This window comes from Apium graveolens, chromosome 11 (genome assembly GCF_009905375.1).
Source record: "Apium graveolens cultivar Ventura chromosome 11, ASM990537v1, whole genome shotgun sequence".
NCBI classification, from domain to species: domain Eukaryota; kingdom Viridiplantae; phylum Streptophyta; class Magnoliopsida; order Apiales; family Apiaceae; genus Apium; species Apium graveolens.
This window is the reverse complement of record NC_133657.1, coordinates 179,441,706-179,464,439: the sequence shown is the minus strand read 5'-3', so window position 1 is coordinate 179,464,439 and position 22,734 is coordinate 179,441,706. Positions and strand designations below refer to the sequence as shown.

At 38.1% G+C, this 22,734-nt stretch overlaps 1 non-coding gene across 1 annotated transcript; it reads right to left on the bottom strand.

Annotated features, from left to right (window-relative positions):
• Nucleotides 1-1,964: 1,964 nt before the first annotated feature.
• On the bottom strand, nt 1,965-2,071 carry LOC141699195 (small nucleolar RNA R71). The gene has a single exon (XR_012565676.1). It is a non-coding gene; the product is annotated as a small nucleolar RNA R71 (small nucleolar RNA).
• Between the last annotated feature and the right edge of the window lie 20,663 nt (nt 2,072-22,734).

The window sequence follows — 22,734 nt, the reverse complement described above, 5'->3', positions numbered from 1 at the left end:
CTTAAGTTGATGATTTAACCTCAAGCATGTGGTGTTTTTAATGCATTTCATGTTGAGTATGTGCAGGGCTTTATTTGGAGGCAGGAATGGACTTCTATATGCTTTTATGTTGATAAGAGATCAGAAATTGAAGTGCAAACGCTTGCGAGAAGATCAGAACGAGAAACAAGAAATCTGCAGAAATTTTCCAGAAACCCAGCGCGCGTACGCTTAACTTCGGCGCGCCCACACCCTATTCTCCAGAAGCAGCGCGCACCCGCGCTCCATACAGGCACGCCCGCGCTAGGTCGGGCACACAGAATCCTGATTTTAGTACGTTTTGGATATTCTGAGCGGCCAAGTCAACCTGGAGCATATAAATAAAGAAAAGGAGACGAATTAAACAACTAGGAACAAGGGGAGATCTATGCAAACCAAAAGCACACAAGACGGCTAAGAAGAAGAAGATTTAGTTCTACATCGTTCTTTTGTATTCTTCTAATTAGGCGATACTTTGGATGCTTGTTTCGTATTTGTTTTCTAAACCTTAATACTTTAATATTCTCTTGTAGTATTCAGAATCTTTTTACTATCATGTTTTCATTAGAACCCGTGATGATGAGCCGTTCGATTATGAACTAATCGTTATCGTGGGATTCTAACAAATTTATTTATGGAGTTTAGTAGTTGATTGCTTTAGATTTTCAGTGTGTGATGAATTATTGATTTCCTAGTATGGTTGTGCTTAATCTTCTTGGATGCATAGCTAACATCTAAGTTGTTTGTTAATCTCTATTGAATGCGAAAGTGGATATATGAGTTTAGAACTTGCCATGCTAGCATAGATTTATGGATGTTTTAACATGCATGATTTGTAGTGTAATTTTAACCATCTTACGCTGCCCTATGTGATCTCAATGGATAACTTGCTCTTAAACCGTTATATTTTCAAATCTTATAGACATATAGGGTCTAAACATAATGGGTGTCTGCCCAGCTTCTATCTATTTTATGGATGCTGAGTAGCAGGGTACACGTATATTGAAAGATAGCGTGTACTAATTTCGTGTTGTCTGATTAGTTATCATAACCATCACATACTATGATTAAAGGCATAAACTCTGAATGAAGTATTTAATGAAGTTAGAATCCCATGTTTTATTTTATATAAGTAACTTGATTTTAATCTCTTAGTTAATTCATTATAGCATAAATACTTTAATCAGTTAAATCAAACTCAAATTGATACTTATCTTAGCAGTGAATAATAATCATACATTGTTGCATAAGTGCACATTCTGAATTAAACCAAATTTGTGTGGGAATGAACTAAACTTAATCTTATACTACTTGTGACCGCGCACGCTTGCATATTTTAGTGCGAATAAGTTTTTGGCACCGCTTCCAGGGATCCGTGTTAAATTTTTTTTATGTGCTTGTCATCAGTGGTCGTTAAAGTTCATTGACTCGGATTATTCTTCTTACAAAGTTTACTTTGTTTGTGTGTTTCAGGTTTTCGATCAAGCGTGTATGCGAACACGTTCTCAATCTCGTAAAGACAAACTAGAAGAAGTAGAAAAGGAAGTGATCATTGTAATGGGAGAACCAACAGTAGAAATGAAAGCATTGAAGGATTATTCTCAACCAAAAATCAATGACATTCAATCTAGCATTGTCAAACCAGCTATTGCAGCTAATACCTTTGAAATCAAGCCTGACATGATTCAAATGGTGCAGAATTCAGTCCAGTTTGGGGGAGCTCCAATGGAAGATCCTAATATGCACATTAGGGATTTTATCGAGATCTGCGACACCTTCAAGTTCAACGGTATTTCGGAAGATGCTGTGAAACTGAGACTTTTCCCATTTTCTCTGAGGGATAAGCTAAGAGCTGGTTGCACTCTCTACCAGCAGGTTCTATTGTGACATCGGAGGATCTTGCTTAGAAATTTCTTACTAAATTCTTCCCTATGGCAAAAACAGCTACAATTAGGAATGCTCTTACTAAATTTTCACAGCAATCGGGAGAATTTTTATGTGAAGCTTGGGAGCACTACAAGGAGATTTTTAGGAAGTGTCCTCATCATGGAATGCCTGATTGGATGGTAATCAATTGCTTCTATAACCGGTTGGGAGCACAATCGAGACCCATGCTAGATGCAGCATCAGGTGGAGCCTTATGGGCCAAGAGTTATGAAGAAGCTTATGAGCTAATTGAAATGATGGCTGCTAATGAATATCAAAACCCAACTCAGAGACTCCCACAAGGCAAGGTAGCAGGAATTCTGAAGGTGGATACAGCCACGGCTATAGACGCTCAGCTAAAGCCGTAGACTATGAAAGTGGATTCTCTGACCAACTATGGAGTTCATCAGATATCAAGTGTTTGTGAGCTTTGTGCAGGTACGCATGCGACGGATCAATGTGTTATATCTAGTGAGTCAGCACAGTTTGTGAGCAATTTTCAGAGACCACGGCAACCAGTTCCTGCCACTTATCATCCTAACAACCGAAACCATCTTAATTTCAGATGGAGCAATAATCAGAGTGGTATACAACATCCACAACAGCCTTGTTAGCAGTTTGGAGCCAAGCTATTCAACCCTCCTGGTTTTCAACAACAGTATGCACCAAGGCAACAATTTCAGCCACCAGTAATGTAACAACAATCTCATGGAAGTGTCGGTCAATCTGCTAATAAAAAATCTAAATTGGAGGAATTGAGGAAAATGTGTAAAAGTCAAGCGGTTTCGATCAAAACCTTGGAGAATCAAATAGGACAAATTGCTAATATGCTGCTGAATCGACCACAAGGAACTCATCCTAGTGATACGAAAGCTAACCCATGCAAGAGGGAAGTTAAAGAACAGTTAAAAGCAATCACTTTGAGCTCTGGAAAGGTCGCTAACCATCAAAAATCAGAACCTAAAAATTTTCGGCAGAAGCCAAGCGCGCTCGCGCTCCATACAGGCGCGCCCGCGCCTGCCCCTCTACCAGAAATTATAAATTTTGATGATAAAAGTGATCAGAAGGATGACAAAGCGGAAACGAAGAAAAATTCTGATGAACACACTATTTCTGAGCAGAATACAGGAGACAAACAGGTCTATCTTCCTCCTCCATATCCTAAAAGACTTCAGAAGCAGAAGTTCAACAAGTAATTTGCCAAGTTTCTGGAGGTTTTCAAGAAATTGCATATTAACATACCTTTTGCGGAAGCTCTAGAGTAGATGCCGAGCTATGCTAAGTTCATGAAAGGTATTCTATCTCAAAAGTTGAAGCTTGAGGAGTTGGGAACCGTTGCTCTAACGGAAGAGTGCAGTGCGGTGTTGCAACAGAAATTGCCTCCTAAACTTAAAGATCCAGAAAGCTTCACGATACCATGCACCATTGGCGAGTTATCTTCCGACAAATGTTTGTGTGACTTGGGAGCTAGCATCAATCTGATGCCATTGTTTGTCTTCAGGAAACTTGGTCTACCTGATCCAAAACCTATAAACATGTCCTTACAACTGGTTGATCGGTCCATCACTTATCCGCGAGGTATAGTGGAGGATGTATTGGTTAAGGTGGATAAACTCATCTTCCCTACTAATTTTATCATCCTAGACTTCGAGGAGTATAAGAAGATTCCTATTATCTTGGGAAGACCATTCTTAGCTACATGCTGAACTTTGATCAATGTGCAAAAGGGAGAACTTACAATGAGGGTTCAGGATCAGGATGTCACTTTTAATGTCTTCAACGTAATGAAATTCCCCACAGATGAAGAGGAGTGCTATAAAATAGAGCCGGTCGACTCTGTAGTAAATTCGGAGCTTGATCAATTGCTAAGGTCAGATACCTTAGAGAGAGCCTTAACAGGGGAATCTGATAGTGAAGACGAAGAAGGGGCAGAGCAACGTCAGTTTTTGAATGCATCTTTGTGGAAAAGGAAATTGGATTTTCCATTCGAGTCTCTTGGATTAGCATAGCTGAAAAATTCTCAGGAGCTTCTTAAACCATCTATTGAAGAAGCTCCCACACTTGAGCTCAAACCACTGCCTGATCATTTGAGGTATGCCTTTTTAGGTGATGCATCTACTTTACCTGTTATTATTGCATCCGACCTTTCAGGTATTGATGAAGACAAGCTCTTACAAATTCTGAGAGAGTTTAAATAAGCAATTGAGTGGACTATAGCAAATTTTAAGGGAATCAGCCCTTCTTATTGTATGCATAAAATTCTACTTGAGGAAGGAAGTAAACCTACCATTGAACATCATAGAAGACTCAATCCTATCATGAAAGAGGTGGTGAAGAAAGAAATTCTTAAATGGCTGGATGCAGAGATCATCTATCATATTTCAGACAGTTCGTGGGTGAGCCCGGTGCAGTGTGTGCCCAAGAAAGGAGACATTACAGTTGTGGCTAATGAGAAGAATGAGCTCATCCCTACTCGGACAGTCACAAGGTGGAGAGTATGTATGGATTATCGGAAGTTGAATATAGCCACCAGGAAGGATCATTTTCCGCTTCCATTTATCGATCAAATGCTTGATAGGTTGGCTGGTCATGAGTATTATTGCCTTCTTGATGGGTACTCAGGCTATAATCAGATTTGCATTGCCCCAAAAGATCAGGAGAAGACCACTTTTACTTGTCCTTTTGGCACTTTTGCTTTCTGTCGAGTTTCTTTCGGGCTCTGTGGAATGCCTGCTACTTTTCAAAGATGCATGATGGCCATATTCTCTGACATGATTGGTATTAATGTGGAGGTGTTCATGGATGACTTTCTGTTTTTGGATCTTCTTATGATGAGTGTTTGCATAATCTAGGCTTGGTGCTGAAAAGTTGTGTTGAGACCAATCTGGTGCTTAATTGGGAAAAATGTCACTTTATGGTACAACGGGGTATCATTCTTGGGCATAAGGTATCTAGAAAGGGGCTGGAAGTGGATAAGGAGAAAGTGTGGGTTATTGAAAATCTTCCTCCACCAATCTCAGTTAAGGGAATCCGCAGTTTTCTTGGTCATGCGAGTTTTTATCGGCGATTCATTAAAGTCTTCTCCAAAATCTCTAAACCATTGTGCAATTTGTTAGAGAAGGATGTTCCCTTTAAATTTGATGAAGAATGTTTAGCTGCTTTCGAGAGTTTGAAGAAGAGTTTGACTACAGTATCCGTTATTACTGCACCTGATTGGGATGAGCCATTCGAGATGATGTGTGATGCTATAGACTTTGCAGTTGGAGCTGTTCTTGGTCAGAGAAAGAAGAACATTTTCCATTTGGTTTACTATGTTAGTAAAACCCTTAATGGTGCTTAGTTGAATTACACTATTATGGAGAAGGAGCTTTTGGCAATTGTCTACGGGTTCAAGAAATTCAGATCTTACTTGCTTGGGACAAAAGTGATAATTTTCACTGATCATGATGCTATTAGATATCTGGTCTCGAAGAAAGATTCAAAACCTCAATTGATTCGATGGATTCTCTTGCTTCAGGAATTCGAGTTGGAAATCAAATACAGGAAAGGTACAGAAAACCAGGTAGCGGATCATCTATCACGTTTGGAAGATCAAGGTAAAGCTTCACAAGATAACACGTTAATCAATGAAACTTTTCCTGATGAGCAACTTTTTGGGGTGCAAGAAGAAGAACCATGATTTGCAGATATTGTGAACTATCTTGAAAGTAATGTTATTCCCTCAGAATTTTCTTATGCTCGGAGAAAGAAGTTTTTACATGAAGTGAAGTGGTATCGATGGGATGAGCCGTTCTTGTTCAGACAAGGGGCAGATCAGATTATTAGGAGGTGCATTCCATATAGTGAAACGGAGGGTATTTTCCGATATTGTCGCGCCACTGCATATAGTGGCCATTATGGTGGAGAGAAGACAACTTCTTGTATCCTTCAGGCGGGATTTTTCTGGCCAACTTTGTTTAAAGATGCTCATCAGTTTGTGTTGAGATGTGATCGCTGTCAACGGGTTGGAAATATGTCCAAGAGAGATGAGATGCCTCTTAATGTGCTTCTGGAATTTGAGATTTTTGATGTGTGGGGAATAGACTTCATGGGACCATTTATCTCTTCATGTAATAATCAATGTACTCTTTTGACAGTGGATTATGTGTCTAAATGGGTTGAGGTTAAAGTTTATCCAACCAACGATGCTAAGGTGGTGATAAATTTTCTTCATAAGCACATATTCACACGTTTTAGTACTCCAAGGGTAATAATCAGTGACGAGGGATCACACTTCTGCAATTGCAAATTTACAGCATTAATGGAAAGGTATCGTGTGAATTATCGTATTGCCACAGCCTATCATCCTCAAACTAATGGGCAGGCTGAAGTCTCTAATCGAGAGATCAAGCGAATCCCGGAGAAGGTTGTGAGTCCATCAAGGAAGGATTGGTCATTGAAGCTAGATGAAGCTGTGTGCGCCTACAGAACAACATTCAAGACTCCTCTAGGAATGTCTCCTTTCCAGTTGGTGTATGGTAAAGCGTGTCATCTGCCTGCTGAGTTAGAACATAAAGCATACTGGGCTCTGAAGAAGCTAAATATTGACATGTCGGTGGCTGGATAAAAGAGAATGCTTCAAATTAATGAACTCGATGAGTTTCGTCCACAGGCTTATGAGAACAACAAGTTATACAAGGAGAAGGTCAAGATATGGCATGATAGGAGGTTAGCGCACAAGTCATTTGTGCCTGGTCAGCAAGTCCTACTTTTCAACTCTCGTCTTAGAATTTTTCCAGGAAAGCTTAAGTCAAGGTGGTCAGGCCCGTTCATAGTCAAGGTTAATGGTCAGAGGTTAAAGCATTACTATGGCGATACGGTGAACCGCGAGGCGGTGACCGCCATTCTTGCTATGACTTAAATTAGAAGTTTCATGTCAAGATAAAGACGTAAAACAAGCGCTTTGTGGAAGGCAACCCACACATTCTGTAGTATTTTTGCTTTTTTAAAAAATGGAATTTTTTTACAGAAGCTAGGCGCGCCTATATCCTAACCAAGCGCGCTCGCGCTTGCTCTCTGGAAAAAAAATAGAAAAATTCAAAAACTAAACACCCCACTCCTACCCGAATTTTTACCCTAACCCTACCCATTATTCTACAGCCTTTATAACTCAACCCCCAATATATATCCCTCTTACATATTCACATCTCTACATACACATCCATCTTATATACATACAAACCCTAGCTTTACATACACTACTTCCACCCAATTCACACTCACTTGTTTCATATGGCACCTTAAAGAGCAAGATATACGGGTAGTAGTAGCATTTATCCCTCTTCTGAAGAGGATTCTAGTATGGGTGGTGGTGATAACAAATTCACTCATCGGAGGCACAAGCGGAATTTGCTCGATTGATGTCTAAATCGGTGGATAAGGGGAGGGGATTCTTGCCTACGGCTCAAGATGAAAAGCTATTGGAGATGATTACTGAGAAAGGTTGGGAGAGTTCTTGTGAGGTGCCATCTGCGGTTCCATTGAGCATTGTGCGAGAGTTTTACGCCAATGGTTAGGCTGAGAAGAATGGATTTTTTGTGGTTTGGGGTTTGACTGTGGATTACCAGCCTGCTGCTATTCGTCGGGTTCTACATCAACCTGCGAAACCTAGGGGTGCTGATGATTGGATGAGCAAGACCCGTGCTGATTTAGATTTGGACTATATCTTGGCGGAGCTATGTGTTCTAGGCACGAAATGGAAATACAAGGTGGGCATAGCTGAGCCGCTTACCTTCCCTACTTCTTCCATGAACAGTTATGCGAGGGCATGGAATTTGTTTCTGTGTGCTAATATTCTGACTTCTTCGCATTCGCAAGAGGTCACAGTGGACCGCGCCATACTCTTGTGGGGGATTCTGAATGAGGAGTATGTTGATCTTGGTTATGTCATTCATCAGAGCATGCTTCGATTTCTGTGAGGGGGGACGACAGGGGAGATTCCTCATGCCTCTATTGTTACTAAGTTGTGCACATCTGTGGGTGTTAGGTGGTCTGAGCATGAGCAGTTAAAGATACCGAGTGCCCCTATTGGTGTATCTATGATTTCTCGGATGGAGGAATGGGATGGTGGTTAGCCCCATGAGAAGGGGTTGGGATATATTATTGATGATTCAGAGGGTGTCCGCTCAGATCCTCCCAGGCCTACTAAGGGTTCTTTTCATGCACAGCAGGCAGCTGCTAGGTCCTCTCGTGCATAGCAGACAGTTGATGGGTCTGGTATTGGTGATGCTCAGTATAGACGGTTGACTCGGGGATGCCATGCATGACATTCACTGCCGTTTTGTAGAGGACTTGACACAGGATATAGGTACTACTTTTCGAGCCACTGGTGTCAAGGTTGATTGGCCAGTTTTTGGAGCTAGCACAGTGTATCCGCCACCTGATTCTCCACCCGAGGAGGGTGATCCTGCCGACAGCTAGGTATGCTCTTGCTATCCTTATTATTTCCTTCAATCGGGTCATTGAATATTTTAAGTTTGGGGGTGGTAATTTAAGGATTAGTGGTAGTAGAGTCATGTTCATATAGGAATCATATTGCATGTGTAGTGGTAGTTCATTCATAATTTTTCATAATTATTCATATAGGCTATAATTGTTTGTATAATTGTTCATACTTATTATGTGAGTCCATTTAGTTGCATTTACATAGCATATAGCATGATCCCGTAGGATTAGCTATTTTCAGTTGGTAGGTCGGTGTTGATTTGGGTGTAGTGATGTTGAATAGAGTGATGATTAAGTTCTTATGAATTGACTTGCATGTCCAGAAGCAAAACTTATTCACAAGTCTCATCGGTTGCTTTTGGGCTAGATCAGGGCCATAATTGTTTGGTTGTTGAAATTTAATCACTTATTTACATCTATAATGTTTGTTATTCCCTCGATGATGAAAGAGCACTAAAATATAAATTGGGGGAAACCATGGATTTCATTGCTAGTTGTTAATAAAAGTTAGGCGTCAAAAGGCTAGTAGCCGCTCATATTTATGAGTAGTCTAGGGTTGGATGAGATGGAGCAAAACACACTCATTCCAGAAAAAAGAAAAAAAGAAAAAAAATTGTGTTAGTATCTGATTATGCAGAATTGACCACGGGTGAGCTCTTTAATACTTGAGAAATTAAGTTTTAGGGGACTTTGTGCCTAGCGACCTAAGGCTTGTTCAGTCTGGGATCCGCTAATCTAACACTCGCTATATGGGTATTGTTGCATAAGTCTTTTGGGGCCTCATCCATTTCACGGTCAAATAAGCATTTGTGTTGATGTATTCAGTATTGTAGCATGCATCCTTGTCTAACTCCAGTAACGATGGAGGTGTTTTGGAGTCGTGATGTGTTTAGCGTTCATTTTATTTATAAACTTGTGATTGTTTTGGCGAAGAATAGGATATGGTTTTGATTTAGTGTTGGGAGTATATCTGATAAGTAAAGCACACGCTCACGCTTCTAAGCTTGTAAGTTAGTGCATTGGATTTAGTCGAGCTCTGTTTAGAGTTATTGCATTCTTAGAGACATTGATTTATTGATTTGGTTATGGTTATTCTGAGGGGATCTTTGTATTGTCATGTATTTGCATTCATTCATTTAGTTGCATTCATGCATTAGTAGTAGTAGTTGTCGAGTCTGTTTATGCTTGAGGACAAGCATCGATTTAAGTTTGGGGGTGTCATAAGTGGATTTTATATCCACTTAGAACGCTTCATATCGTCTTAAGTTGATGATTTGACCTCAAGTATGTGGTGTTTTTAATGCATTTCGTGTTGAGTGTGTGCAGGGCTTTAGTTGGAGACAGGAATGGATTTTTATATGCTTTTATGTTGATAAGCGATCAGGAATTGAAGTGGAGCGCTTGCGAGAAGATCAGAACGAGAAACAAGAAATCGGCAGAAATTTTCCAGAAGCCAAGCACGCCCGCGCTCCATACAGGCGCGCCCGCGCTAGGTCGGGCAGACATAATCCTGATTTTAGTATGTTTTGGATATTCTGAGCGGCCAAGTTAACCTGGAGCATATAAATAAAGAAAAGGAGACGAATTTAACAACAAGGAACAAGGGGAGAACTCTGGAAACCAAAAGCATACAAGACGGCTAAGAAGAAGAATATTTAGTTCTACATCATTCTTTTATATTCTTCTAATTAGGTGATACTTTGGATGCTTGTTTCAGATTTGTTTTCTAAACCTCAATACTTTAATATTCTCTTGTAGTAATTAGAACCTTTTTACTATCATGTTTTCATTGGAACCCATGATGATGAGCCGTTCGATTATGAACTAATCGTTATTGTGGGATTCTAACGAATTTATTTATGGAGTTTAGTAGTTGATTGCTTTAAGTTTTCAGTGTGTGATGAATTATTGATTTCCTAGTATGGTTGTGCTTAATCTTCTTCGATGCATAGCTAACATCTAAGTTGTTTTTTAATCTCTATTTAAAGCGAAAGTGGATATATTAGTTTAGAACTTGTCATACTAGCATAGGTTTATGGATGTTTTAACATGCATGATTCGTAGTGTAATTTTAACCATCTTACGCTGCCCTATGTGATCTCAATGGATAACTTGCTCTTAAACTGTAATAACCCCAATTTTGGAAATTTTTGAAACCCTTATGAATAGTGTTTTTGCTGAACGAGAAAACTTTTCATGCCACGCTATGTAGGGGTTCTGTTATTGATCTTATGGGATATTATTAGTACTCTATGAAGTATATAAGTGTATGTAAAGATCGTCAGAATCCAATTCCGAACACTTTGGTTTTTCCCGGAAATCCACAATATACGGAGAGAATTGAGTATAAGGTAACAGGATAAAAAGGATTTAAATTAAAGGATTATAAAAGAGGATCATAGAAGGAATATAATATATTGAGAAAGGTTAAGGGAACCTAAGTAATAAGATCCCGGGTATGATCCTTCAAACGATAAAACGAGAACGAAAGTTAAGCGAACCGTATAGCAGATCAGCGGTCATTAGGCAAACGATTAGGAAGTTAATCAAAGGGATTAATGGGAATGATGTCATCCAACCAATAGAAAGAGGACAAGGAAGGAAGGATGACATCATGTGGATGAGATAAGCATGACATGGGAAGGAGGAGGTGTGGTGGCTTTGTAACCACACAAATCCAAGGGCAAGAAGGTACTTTACTAAATCAAAAACAAAACCAAATCAACCAACCAAAAGATCAAGACAAGGCAAAACACAAAATTCTTCTTCTTCTTCATGAAGCTCTCGGGTGGTTTCTTAAGAAATGGGAAGTCCAAGCTCCTCCACTTGTTATTTTCCAAGGTAATTATCCTAGCTCCTCCTAGTTAAGTTACATACTTCCTATAAGTTTAAGCTTCTAATTCCAAGCCAATCTTTTTCTATAAATCATCAAAGAAGATGGTGAATAGTGTTTTCAAGAACTAAAATTTGTGTTCTTGAAGTTTTGTTTAGATTAAGCTTGGTTAAGGGCTTTAAAGGTGATTCCAAGCCATCCTCTTGATTCTCCACTCTCCAAGGAAGGTATAAACTACAAACCCTAGCTTTAGTTTTGAGTAATTAGGATTGAATGTGTTTGATATAGCATATGTGAGGCATGATGCTTGATTGGTTGAAGTTTGGTTGAGTTTGTAGAGATTAGTTGGTTTTGTTGTATTGTTGGAGTTGTAAATCTTGGTAATTAGTTAAAGAACCTAAGTAAAGCTTTTAGTTCATGTGAGGAATAAGTATAAATGGTTAATATGGATTTGTTGGGGTTGTTATGATGTGATAAGGATGGATATTGGTTGTATGATTGATTTGGGGTTGATTTGTGGTTGGTATCGAGTGGTTTAAATTTGGGAAATCGCGTAAACATAGCCGTCGTAATGTCCGATTTACCGTAGACTGTTTTTTTTGTTCTTAACATTAGGACCCGAGAACCCCCTGCTAGATTGTGACCACTGCCATGTTTAGATAGCTCATGTTACGAGCTTCGTTTTGATATGTAGTTCGTTCGATTCCGATTTACGGTTTAGGAGAAACGACCGTTTCAAGTAACGGCGTTTCACGAACGAAACTTTTTCCCTCGCCTTACTTTGAAATGTAGGTTAAAGACCAAAAAGGGTTAATTAATGCATGAAACATTTATGGTAAGTGTTTTAGGCAGTTGGTAAGTCACTCGCGAAGGAATCGCTTTAAAACTCGTAAAGGTTAAATTATTAAAAATGAAGGAGCCGAGGGTACCCGAGTGACTTAAGCAAATCAGTGAGCGCAAAATCAAGCGTTAGAGTCTAAGTTAGTTAAAGTATAGATTTACAAGTGATTTTGGTTTAATTCCAACTTACTTGTTGTTTATAGGTTACCAGACTCGTCCCGAGCCTTTTATCACCCCAAGTCGCTCAGGCAAGTTTTCTACCCGTTATACTGTTGTTGTGATGTAAATATATGTATATGCATTATCTTGTGATATTGCATGATTGTTATTAGCAAATTTTGCGATATATTGGAGCATGCTAATATGGTATACATGCATGTCTGTTTCGTAATCTGGTTATCTATCTGTTGATTTCAATGCTTATAGTTGCATAATACCTATGCTAGAAATAAGCAAGTAGTTGCGTATACCCTTAGTATAGGGGATAAAAGGTGAACATATTTCTAAACCGGGAGTCGATGTTCCCGAGTATATATATATATATTTATATATATATATGGATATAGTTTTTAAAACTATTAATCGAATAAGGTTTATTCGATAACTTTAACTTTATTTTATTATTGAATATTATTTGAATATTCATTTGAGGATGTATGACTCCTTTATTTTATTTAATGAATATTATTTATAATATTCATTCGAGGTATTATGACTCAGCTTATTTTATTTATTGAATATTATTTGAATATTCATTTGAGGATCTATGACTCCGATTATTTGCTGAGATATATTCTTTAATTTATTAAAGAATAAGGTGTCGATAATCAAACTTATGTTTTTATTATTCAAATAAAGATATTACTTTCGTATAAGTATATCTTTGATTATTTGCTATTCATTTCAAGTATAAGTTTTAATACTTCTACTTCAATTATTTTATAAAGATTATTTTTATGGGAATATTATTTAAATAATAATATTCAGACCTTTTCTAAATATTCAGGGGACTGATTTACTTCATTAAATCAGTTTTACTCCAAACACTCTTTAAAGTGTTTTCGAGTCTTTAAAATGATTTTCAAAAGTTAGAGCGGATCCCAAAACTATTTTTATATTTAAGATCTTCCTTTTAAAAAGGGGATTTAAATACTCGCTCAAAACCTGGGGGATCCGGCTCGGTGGTGTGTTTTATATTCGCAACAAGGTTGCTGTCTTGGTAAAAGAATTTTTGATTACTTACCCAATATTCGGGAAGTAAAATTCTTGGAACAAGTTAATCCATTAACAGGCATCGCCTGGGAAATATCGGTGAGTTTTCCTTTCCAACTAGGTACGACTTCTTGGTGGAGCCGTATCAACAAGTTTCTACTTGGGGAAAGGGGGAAACGAGCTTTACGTTTCAGAGTCATGGATTTCATCTGAACTAGGAGTGGCGTAAGTGGTCGAGTAGCGCCGGCCCAGCCTTATTATATTGGCCCAAATGGCCTGGAAGTTCCGCTAAGGCGGTCCATTCCTTAGGAGTTCAGTGTTCGGTTGACAAGTAAATCCGACAGGTTCTCCTCTACATGTAGAAAATGGTGGGGTTGTACTACTACGACTGATCATCGTAAGTGGTCTTCCTGGCGCGGTAAACTCCCGTAATGAGTTCATCATCCAATTGGATATTTCTGCAACACTACCCAAAGCACTTCGATAGAAAGGCTACGGTTGGGCGATTGTTGAGTGTTGGCAGGGTCAAGTTTTCAAAATAATGTTTGCATCAAATGAAGTATCTCATAACTTCATTTTATTTTGATGATATTTTAAAGGTTGAATCTATTCAAGTATTATCTTGTAGTCTCGTCTATGTGATGAACTTTGGAAACTAATTATAACTTGAATGGTGGTAGTTCAAGTAGTATTTGGAAAAGATATAAGTATATTGGAGTATTTTGTAACTTCATCTTTTAAACTTATATCTAGTAAATGATTATCTTATGCATGACAAAGATTTTCAGAAAAACGTTGAGACAAGGTTAGATATATGAGATCACCTTGCAACGATATTTTTATACAGTTATACACTGGAATTCTGTGTGTATTATGCATGGAAGAGGACTTCCAATATTTTGAAAAGTATATATGTATATATACTGAATATTTTGCGACTTCATCGCATTAAGATATCAAACTTGGTTCATTTCTTTTGACCAAGACTTTCATGAGTATTATGAGTAGGCTCATATATTGTAAATCATTATACATATTATTTTGGTGGGCTTGCTGCTCACCCTTGCTTTATTTCTTCATCACACAACAACAGTTAGGAAAGATGGCCAGACTCCAGCAGACCCAGCGCAAGCGCGTGGGAAGCGTCCTGTGTCTTCCCGTTGATGTTGTAGCTGCTATAGCTGCAGAGGTAGATCTATTGTAGATCAGACCATCTACTTTTGAGAATCAATTATGTATAATTATAACTTGTGGCAGATAATGGCAATTAACTGTAAATTTATCAAGTAATCATTTTGGGTTGTAATAACTTTTAAATTGTGGATTCAAAGACTTGTACTTATTTAAATTTCATCTCTGAGACTATAACGGGTTGTGGTGTGTGTTAGTGTGGGGTCACAGCATAAGGTTATTTATTAATTAAGTGAAGTGATATTGTGGAAAGAAAGACCGTGACGACCCGGATCCCCGACCCCGGATCTGGGGGTGTTACAGAAATGGTATCAGAGCTAAGCGTTATAAACCTCAGAGATGATGGGACGTTAAGATAATAAGTTCACTAAGATAATAAGAACTCTTGCCAAGTTCATAGTCGGACTACCTAACGTAGTACTGACAGTTAAAACCCTTATGGGAACCCTTATAAATGTAGCGATAGAAGCGTAGTTCGTTATCTTATATGGTAGCGGGACTCCGAACCCTGAAGTTGAGGAACATCAACGCGATGATGTTTTATTACTAATTGGAGATCAGATTGTGGATCCAATAGAGCGTCCTAATGCAGGACCGGATGATGTTGATATTAAGGATGTTGTCCTAGTAGGGATAGTTGTTGAGAAGGACCCCATGGAGGATCCTGACAGGATTGGATAAAGGACCACTGATGAATTGATGATCATGGTTTGGTCGACTACCAGAGGTAGGATTGGCCGGTCACTACCGGAGGTTCGTTCAAGTTGTAAAGATAGTAGCCCCTTTAACGCGACTTACTCGTAAGACTGAGAAGTTCGAATGGACAAAGAAATGCGAGAACAGCTTTCAAGAACTGAAGCAGAGGTTGGTGATGGCCCCTATGCTGGCGTTGCCGGATGGAAAAAGGAGATTTTGTGATTTGTAAGTGACGCTTCGCATAAGGAATTAGGGTGCTTCTTAGCATAGCAAGATAATTGCGTCTGCGTCAAGACAATTAAGGTAATATGAAATTCGATATCCCCACCCATGAGCTTGGGCTCGTGGCAATAGTTTTACCCTAAAGATTGGAGGCACTACTTGTATGGAGAGAAGTGCGAGAATTACCTAAGCCATAAGTGCTCTAGTACATTCTTACGTAGAAAGAGCTCAACATACGCCAGAGGAGGCGGTTAGAGCTAATCAAGAATTATGATTGGGAGATTCTTTATCATTCGGGGAAAGCCAATGTGGTGGCTGATGCCCTTAGTAAGAAGGAGAGACTCAAGAGGTTAATGTCTTTGGGAAAGTTGATAAGAGATTTTGAAAAAAATGGAAATAGATATGAAGGTAACCGGAGCCGGTACCGAAAAGCTGTCTGAGATTGCAATACAGTCCGAACTATCGGAAAAGAGCATATTGTGCCAGAGAAAGGTGATGAATGAAGGCAGAGAGCCAACAAATAAATATGAGATTAATACCGAGAAAGAGGATAAGGGAATAATGAGGTATTCCTATAGAATTTGGGTTTCAAAAGTTCAAGAGCGTAAGGATGAGAACTTAGATGAGAGCCATAGTTTGAGGAATAAGATTTAGAGCAAACCCTGAACGTGATAGTCAGGGAGGTCGCCATCAAGATAGAAGGAACCCATGACATAATGGAGAGGAAAATGAGGATTTTAAATTAAAAGATGACCCCAATTATGGGGAGTAGGATGAAACATTTCATACTAAGGAAACAGAAAGTCGAGTAAGGAAAGGAGAACCGAGACGGTACTCCTATACGGCAATTCATGGACCTATCTAGACAGAACTTAGACTATTATCCCCAACCACCACCCTGAGGGGACAATGCGGCAGGAAATTCTTTCATGACCTTTAAGTCGCTAAGCTCTCAGAGTTCCAAGGAACAAGCTGACCCAGTCGAGGCAAGAGCCTGGCTAAAGGAAATAGATAAATCATTTGAGATTCTAAATGATTGACGAACCACAAAAGACTGTTTTGTCACTTACCCTCCTAAGAGAGAGACCACCCGCTGGTGAAAGGCCAAGGAAGGCACGGAGCAAGAGATTATAATAAACTGATTTAAGTTTAGTCAATTGTTTTCAGGAAAGTACTTCCCAAGGTTATGGAGATAGTGTAAAAGCTTAAGAGCCAGAACAAAGGCAGACGAGTATGATGAATTATGAATCTAAGTTGTAAAAGTTATCAAGATTCGTTCTGAAGACACGAATCCAGAATGACGGGATGTTTGAAATCAATGCTTATGTTGTGTTGGTTCATGAAATAACGATAAGAGAAAGGAATATAAAGGCAAGAGAGTTTGAGGAATGATAAGGGAGTTGGGTATGAGGAAACCCTAAAGACTCATAGAAATAGAAATAGAAAAGTAGGTAATCGTCCGGATGAGAGTGATTCACCATGAGTTAAATTGATGGTTGAAGGTATAAGAGATACATATATTTTATCCCCTGTAAGTTGGGAAGATTCGAGGAAACCTTGAGATAATTCGAAGGATAAATAATGAGACGCGGATAGACTGAGGAGACAAGAAAGTAAGAAATTAAGAAAATTGGGTGAAGGAAGTGACCTTCAAGAAGGTAAAGTGTAAGACCGGTGGCATGATACCCAGAAAGGGAGACGCCAGATATGAAAGATATCCCAACATTGAGATGACTGTTGAGATAAACAACAAAAGTAAATAAGGAATTATTAAGAAGAAGTTCACATTGAACATGACCAATATCTTCCAGAACATCCATGTTATCATTACCAAATCAAGAAAGAAAAGTGGATGACCATTGTTATCTTTTGGAGGCCATATGGATTGACCTCAATTTGAATAAGGATGCTATTATGAAGTTAGGTATAGACTATCGAGGTGGGAATGATTGAATAAGATACCCTTATCAGGGATATATGACTTGATTTATCCATGGAAGGATGCATGTACCTTTTAAAGGTGGAATTAAGGATAGAACATCGGTAACTTAAAATGAATCCTAGGGGAATGCATAAAGGTTGGAATTTCACCCTTAATAGGGACAGTATGAGTTTTGACAGTATGATTTGGAAAGGGTTAATGTAGCAATAACCTTTAAGAATCAGTGGAGAAATTTTTCAGCAGTATATAGACAATGGTTCTAGTAATAGTAAATGGTATTTTAATATGCCCTATATCTAGGGAATACAGGAGGAACGATTGAAGGATAACCTTAGAGGTTTTACAAGGAGAAAGGTAATATTCAAAATTCTCAAGAATAGAAATGTTGATAAAGGAAATATGACGTAATTATAATGTTGCCAAGTGGGGCACGTGTTAAACCACGAGAAAGTATGGATCGAACCAGTAATGCTCGAAATTGTTCAGGGCAATTAGGACTTAAGATAAAAGATGTTCTAATTATGATTGAGAGTCAGTCATGATAGTGATTAACCGCTAAAGACTGAGGCAATAACTTATGGAAAAATGATAAAAAAAAAAAAATTTACTCATCAGATTTTAAGGAAAACATCTTCACATAAGCTGTGATTGAAATAAGTTAGAAAATTTATTTGGAGGTGGTTAAAATGACATTGACTGTAAGGAAATTTTACTATCAGGAAAGGCCAAAGAGGTGGCCGACACTTTAAAGGTAAGAGGATAATTATAGGCGCTTGTGCCAAAGGAATACAGTGATGATGGTTAAAGCTATGCAGGTTGTATTATGGTTTGGAAGATTGACATTCCTTCTGATGACTGTGCAATACCCAACTGTAATAGTAGTTGGTAAAGGTTTAATTCGTGTAATCGCCATGAGCGGGCTATCTATCTCAGAAGATATTATCTTGAGATAAGCCAGGACCATGTTTCAAAAAGGACTAGACGAACCTTTGAGTAAGTCTTCTATTTAAGGCATATGGTTTAGAATGGTATTAACCTGCTACCGTTGCTTTGATTGAAACTCTTCTGCAATTTTATCTGCTTCATGTCATGTATGTATGTCAGGATCAGGAGTGTTCTTCATGAATCAGGAATGGTTATTATGTTACCTCCTTAAAATGAATCGATACGACATGTATGGACTCCGTATGGTTAGATATTAAGATTTCATGGAAAGTGAATGATGACAGTGGGCCAGTGGTGGACCATAGTAATGCAGTAATGATTCTGCGAGTAATGAGCTGATTACAACCGTGAGAGTTGTACTGGAATGGGTGTTGAGATTGAGTACCACTAATCGGGTAGTGGTAGTGTATAAGTTATCATTGATAGACTAATTAAGTAGAGTATCTACCTATTGAATATTTATTCCCTCTTATCAATAGAGAGTCGTATTACTATACGAGGAAGGTTGCGGTGTAAGCACAGAATTCTAGTATCGATGATGTATAAAATGAGATTCCAGATTCGATTTTCGATGTCGAGGGAGTTTCAAAGGTGATTGAGTATAAGCTCGAGGAAGAGCATGGGTCCATAGAATGATGGACGGAATAGCAAAAATATTTAGGCACGTGAAATGCGATGCTATAATACTTGATGTTGATATAAATACATATATGTTTTGTTCTTCTATGACAAACCTCTATAGTTCAGAGGTAGGTTCCAAGCCAGATATTTTGTGGCAGTATATTTTTTTTTTAATATATACAATTCTCTTCAGTTCGTTCTTTTCTCTTCTTTTCATTTCATGTAAGCTGAGAAGAACAACCCTTCCAGAAGGGGAGGTATTGCCGAATGACTATCTATCTGTGTGATAGAAGCCGAGTAGGATACCAGCTATTGTTTAATTGCTTGTCAAGTACTAAAGGCTGGCCACCTTCTGTACTAACTATGCGATATAACAAGTGTTCATGATCATAGTGATCTCTCAACGAATTCCTTTACTTCTATATGATTGATCAAATTTTGGAAAATAGAAACAACTGAAAAAGGAGTAATAAAGTGGTGGTAGTATGCGGAATGGGAACACATTCGTGATACTAAGGTTGGCATGGTTATTAAAAGGTTATAGAACGCTAACGAGCAAAAGTATAACCAGTATAATATTAGGAACGGAAGGTAGTAGCGATTACGAACTGGAAAAGAATGGGTATTGAGAAGCAGAAGCTCTAATGATAAAAGCTATAATGAGAGTCTGTGCAATAGACTTGAAAGAATTTAGAATGATCACTTAATTCGGATTGAGTTATCTTACGATAATAGATCATATGTCATTATCGAGATGTCGCCTTATGAGATTCTTGAGGGAAGATAATGTCGATCTCCCTTATGTTAGGATGAAGTTGTAGAGCGTAAGATGCTCGGACCCGCAGTAGTCCAAAGGACCAGGGATATAATAGATCTAATCAGAGGACGACTGGTAGTAGCCAGGAAGGACATAAGAAGTATGTCGATTTGACACGAAAGGACAAAGAGTATGAAATAGGGGACCTAGTAATGTTATAGGTATCCCTTGGAAAGGATTGATGAGGTTCGGAAAGAAAGGAAAGCTAATTCTACAATTTGTTGGACCCTTGGATATATTAAGACGTTTGGGAAGTTAGCATATGAGCTTGCCCTAACCCCGAACATGTAGCAAGTTCATAACGTGTTCCACGTATCAATGTTAAGGAAGTGTAATTCAGATGCCAGACAAATAGGGGCATATGAGCGCATAGACATGCAACCAGACGTAACCTATATGGAGCAACCAGGAAGGGTTATAGAATGAAAAGGAACAAGTGCTTAGGAGAAGGATTATCAAACTAGGCAGAGTTTGATGGTAGAACCACAATGTGGGAAAATTTACTTAAGAGTTAGAAGGTGCAATGCTAGGAAGGTATCCCTATTCATTTTCTATCTGATTCCGGGACGGAATCCTTTTAAGGAGGGGAGACTGTAATAACCCCAATTTTGGAAATTTTTGAAACCCTTATGAATAGTGTTTTTGCTGAACGAGAAAACTTTTCATGCCACGCTATGTAGGGGTTCTGTTATTGATCTTATGGGATATTATTAGTACTCTATGAAGTATATAAGTGTATGTAAAGATCGTCAGAATCCAATTCCGAACACTTTGGTTTTTCCCGGAAATCCACAATATACGGAGAGAATTGAGTATAAGGTAACAGGATAAAAAGGATTTAAATTAAAGGATTATAAAAGAGGATCATAGAAGGAATATAATATATTGAGAAAGGTTAAGGGAACCTAAGTAATAAGATCCCGGGTATGATCCTTCAAACGATAAAACGAGAACGAAAGTTAAGCGAACCGTATAGCAGATCAGCGGTCATTAGGCAAACGATTAGGAAGTTAATCAAAGGGATTAATGGGAATGATGTCATCCAACCAATAGAAAGAGGACAAGGAAGGAAGGATGACATCATGTGGATGAGATAAGCATGACATGGGAAGGAGGAGGTGTGGTGGCTTTGTAACCACACAAATCCAAGGGCAAGAAGGTACTTTACTAAATCAAAAACAAAACCAAATCAACCAACCAAAAGATCAAGACAAGGCAAAACACAAAATTCTTCTTCTTCTTCATGAAGCTCTCGGGTGGTTTCTTAAGAAATGGGAAGTCCAAGCTCCTCCACTTGTTATTTTCCAAGGTAATTATCCTAGCTCCTCCTAGTTAAGTTACATACTTCCTATAAGTTTAAGCTTCTAATTCCAAGCCAATCTTTTTCTATAAATCATCAAAGAAGATGGTGAATAGTGTTTTCAAGAACTAAAATTTGTGTTCTTGAAGTTTTGTTTAGATTAAGCTTGGTTAAGGGCTTTAAAGGTGATTCCAAGCCATCCTCTTGATTCTCCACTCTCCAAGGAAGGTATAAACTACAAACCCTAGCTTTAGTTTTGAGTAATTAGGATTGAATGTGTTTGATATAGCATATGTGAGGCATGATGCTTGATTGGTTGAAGTTTGGTTGAGTTTGTAGAGATTAGTTGGTTTTGTTGTATTGTTGGAGTTGTAAATCTTGGTAATTAGTTAAAGAACCTAAGTAAAGCTTTTAGTTCATGTGAGGAATAAGTATAAATGGTTAATATGGATTTGTTGGGGTTGTTATGATGTGATAAGGATGGATATTGGTTGTATGATTGATTTGGGGTTGATTTGTGGTTGGTATCGAGTGGTTTAAATTTGGGAAATCGCGTAAACATAGCCGTCGTAATGTCCGATTTACCGTAGACTGTTTTTTTTGTTCTTAACATTAGGACCCGAGAACCCCCTGCTAGATTGTGACCACTGCCATGTTTAGATAGCTCATGTTACGAGCTTCGTTTTGATATGTAGTTCGTTCGATTCCGATTTACGGTTTAGGAGAAACGACCGTTTCAAGTAACGGCGTTTCACGAACGAAACTTTTTCCCTCGCCTTACTTTGAAATGTAGGTTAAAGACCAAAAAGGGTTAATTAATGCATGAAACATTTATGGTAAGTGTTTTAGGCAGTTGGTAAGTCACTCGCGAAGGAATCGCTTTAAAACTCGTAAAGGTTAAATTATTAAAAATGAAGGAGCCGAGGGTACCCGAGTGACTTAAGCAAATCAGTGAGCGCAAAATCAAGCGTTAGAGTCTAAGTTAGTTAAAGTATAGATTTACAAGTGATTTTGGTTTAATTCCAACTTACTTGTTGTTTATAGGTTACCAGACTCGTCCCGAGCCTTTTATCACCCCAAGTCGCTCAGGCAAGTTTTCTACCCGTTATACTGTTGTTGTGATGTAAATATATGTATATGCATTATCTTGTGATATTGCATGATTGTTATTAGCAAATTTTGCGATATATTGGAGCATGCTAATATGGTATACATGCATGTCTGTTTCGTAATCTGGTTATCTATCTGTTGATTTCAATGCTTATAGTTGCATAATACCTATGCTAGAAATAAGCAAGTAGTTGCGTATACCCTTAGTATAGGGGATAAAAGGTGAACATATTTCTAAACCGGGAGTCGATGTTCCCGAGTATATATATATATATATTTATATATATATATGGATATAGTTTTTAAAACTATTAATCGAATAAGGTTTATTCGATAACTTTAACTTTATTTTATTATTGAATATTATTTGAATATTCATTTGAGGATGTATGACTCCTTTATTTTATTTAATGAATATTATTTATAATATTCATTCGAGGTATTATGACTCAGCTTATTTTATTTATTGAATATTATTTGAATATTCATTTGAGGATCTATGACTCCGATTATTTGCTGAGATATATTCTTTAATTTATTAAAGAATAAGGTGTCGATAATCAAACTTATGTTTTTAT